This window comes from Sciurus carolinensis, chromosome 12 (genome assembly GCF_902686445.1).
Source record: "Sciurus carolinensis chromosome 12, mSciCar1.2, whole genome shotgun sequence".
Lineage (NCBI taxonomy): Eukaryota > Metazoa > Chordata > Mammalia > Rodentia > Sciuridae > Sciurus > Sciurus carolinensis.
The window spans coordinates 69,280,193-69,283,160 of NC_062224.1; the positions used below are offsets into that span (position 1 = coordinate 69,280,193).

General features: G+C 45.3%; 1 pseudogene; it reads left to right on the forward strand.

Annotated features, from left to right (window-relative positions):
- Positions 1-1,532: 1,532 nt before the first annotated feature.
- Positions 1,533-2,161, forward strand: LOC124961394 (NADH dehydrogenase [ubiquinone] iron-sulfur protein 7, mitochondrial-like; annotated as a pseudogene).
- Positions 2,162-2,968: the final 807 nt, after the last annotated feature.

Below are 2,968 nucleotides of genomic sequence, written 5' to 3' on the forward strand. Positions count from 1 at the left end.
TTGGCTTAGGACCAGACTTCCTCAACAGGACTCCCATAGCACAAGAAATAAAAGCAAGAATCAACAACTGGGATAGATTCAAACTAAAAAGCTTTCTCTCAGCAAAGAAAACTATCAGCAATGCTAAGAAAGAGCCTACAGAGTGGGAGAAAATCTTTGCCAATCATACTTCAGATAGAGCACTAATCTCCAGAATCTATAAAGAACTCAAAAAACTCTACACCAAGAATGCAAATAGTCCAATCGACAAATGGGCTAAGGAAATGAATAGACACTTCACAGAAGAAGATCTACATGCAATCAACAAACATATGAAAAAATGTTCAACATCTCTAGTAATAAGAGAAATGCAAATCAAAACCACCCTAAGATTCCATCTCACTCCAATTAGAATGGCGATTATCAAGAATACAAGCAACCACAGGTGTTGGCGAGGATGTGGGGAAAAAGGTACACTCATACATTGCTGGTTGGGTTGCAAATTAGTGCAGCCACTCTGGAAAGCAGTGTGGAGACTCCTTAGAAAACTTGGAATGGAACCACCATTTGACCCAGCTATCCCTCTCCTTGGCCTATACCCAAAGGACTTAAAATCAGCATATTACAGAGATACAGCTACATCAATGTTCATAGCTGCTCATTTCACAATAGCCAGATTGTGGAACCAACCTAGATGTCCTTCAATTGATGAATGGATAAAGAAACTGTGGTATATATATATATATATATACAATGGAATATTACTCAGCCATAAAGAATGATAAAATTATGGCATTTGCAGGCAAATGGATGAAATTGGAGGATATCATGCTAAGTGAGATAAGTCAATCTCCAAAAAACAAAGGACGAATGATATTGCTAATAATTGGATGATGACACATAATGGGGGGTGGGAGGGGTTAGTGTTAGGGTTAGAGTTAGGGTTAGGGAGGGGGGCAAGAATGGAGGAAGGAAGGACTGTATAAAGGGAAAAGAGGGGTGGGAGGGTGGCGGTGTAGGGAAAAAATAACAGAATGAATCAAACAGCATTACCCTATGTAAATTTATGATTACACAAATGGTATGCCTTTACGCCATGTACAAACAGAGAAAGAACATGTATCCCATTTGTTTACAATAAAATAAAAAAAACATTAAACAGTTCCCTTGCTACTTCTAACCTCAGGTCCTGCTCTCTAATTGCCAGGGGTCCCTCTGCACCAGGACCATCACAGGACCACTGTGAGAACCAAAGTACCCTCTAGGGGGCAGTGCTGCCCCCAGCCCAGTTCCGAACCACACCTTTAGGCTAGGGAGAAGTGGGCCAGAGTTCCTGTGGCTATTCTTGAGGAGATTTCAGGACTAGGACTTTTCTGGGCAACATACACAAGGAGAAAAGGTCTATTGCTGCTAGAAGATAAAATGGAAGGAAACACATGTTTAAGACAAAGTCCACTTTTGTTGCATTTCTTAACTCTCGGCATTGATTTCCTGTCCTTTCTTTCTACAAATTTGACCCATCACAGGAAACAAAATTCTTTGTAAAAAGGTCGATGATATATAATGTCAGTTTGGTATTCATTTTTGCTGCAAGTCACCAGGATCTGACACTAGGTGTCCATCAGAACCTGGCCAGCGAGGGCCCCGCAGCGCCCAGCCTGCCCTGCCCAGGGCCAGAGCCGTGGTTCCAAAACCCACCGAACTTCCCAGGAGCTGCGGGTAGGGCTTAGTGGTCAAGCTGGACGATCTCATCAATTGGACCCGCCGGAGTTCACTGTGGCCCATGGCCTTTGGCCTGGCCTGATGCGCGGAGATGATGCACATGGCAGCGCCCCGCTGTGATATGGACTGCTTTGGAGTGGTCTTCTGCGCCAGTCCCCTGTCAGGCGGACGTGATGATTGTGGCTGGCACACTCACCAACAGATGGCCCTAGCACTCCGCAAGGTCTACGACCAGATGGCAGAGCCCCTGCTATGTGGTGTCCATGGGGAGCTGTGCCAACGGAGGCGGCTACTACCACTACTCATACTCCGTGGTGAGAGGCTGTGACCGCATTGTGCCTGTGGACATCTGCGTGCCAGGCTGCCCACCCACAGCTGAGGCCCTGCTGTACTGGGCATCCTGTAGCTGCAGAGGAAGATCAAGTGGGAGAAGAGACTGAAGATCTGGTACCGCAGGTAGCGCCCCCTGCAGCTGCTGGAGCCCTGTGTACACCAGTGTCCTGAGATTGAATAAACCCCTGAGCCCAACCCCCCAAACCCCCCAAAAAAGGATGGCAGGAGCCAGGTTCTAGTAGTAGTGATTCATGAACCACTATTAGTGTCACCAGCCATTACGACAAAAGTATGTAGCTGAAGTTGAAGAAACCATCCTGCGAGTGATGCCTCTTTCCTCTCCATTGTGGTTTATCTACAAATTGCTCATTCCTTATCTAATACGCCCCTGTTGCTCCCATTCATTCTGAGAATATTTATGTGAAGATAGTAAGGGAAGCATATGCCTCTCCAGCTAAACCTTTCTGATGGGGTGCATTAGATGTGATTATGAGGGCAGGGCAAAGAAAGTGTATAAGCAACTTCAAATCATCATGCAAAGAAATCTTGGGTTCAAAATACAAATCTCAAATATGAGGAAAAAAGGGACACAAATGCAAAGTGAAATCAACAACACCATCAGAGTCAGACTGTGAAGTCATCACCAAAGGGACAGAAAGATCAGAATCTGGTCTAGTCAGAGAAAGCAGCCATGACCACTTGTTGTTCTGGAACAACAGTACAAATGGAAGCCCATAATTCTATATATCATATGCTTAAAAGTTACATCTCAAGCTCTGCTTGAGTTCAAGCTCATGTTCTCAGACTGGTGGTCCAATCAGAGCCTTAGACCATTTTCTGGGGATGCCTTTGTGAAGTTGTCCTCCTGGCTTCTGACCTAAGTGAGAACAGGTATGCCAAGGCAAAGCCTGTCTGAAGACACCCAGCCATGAAT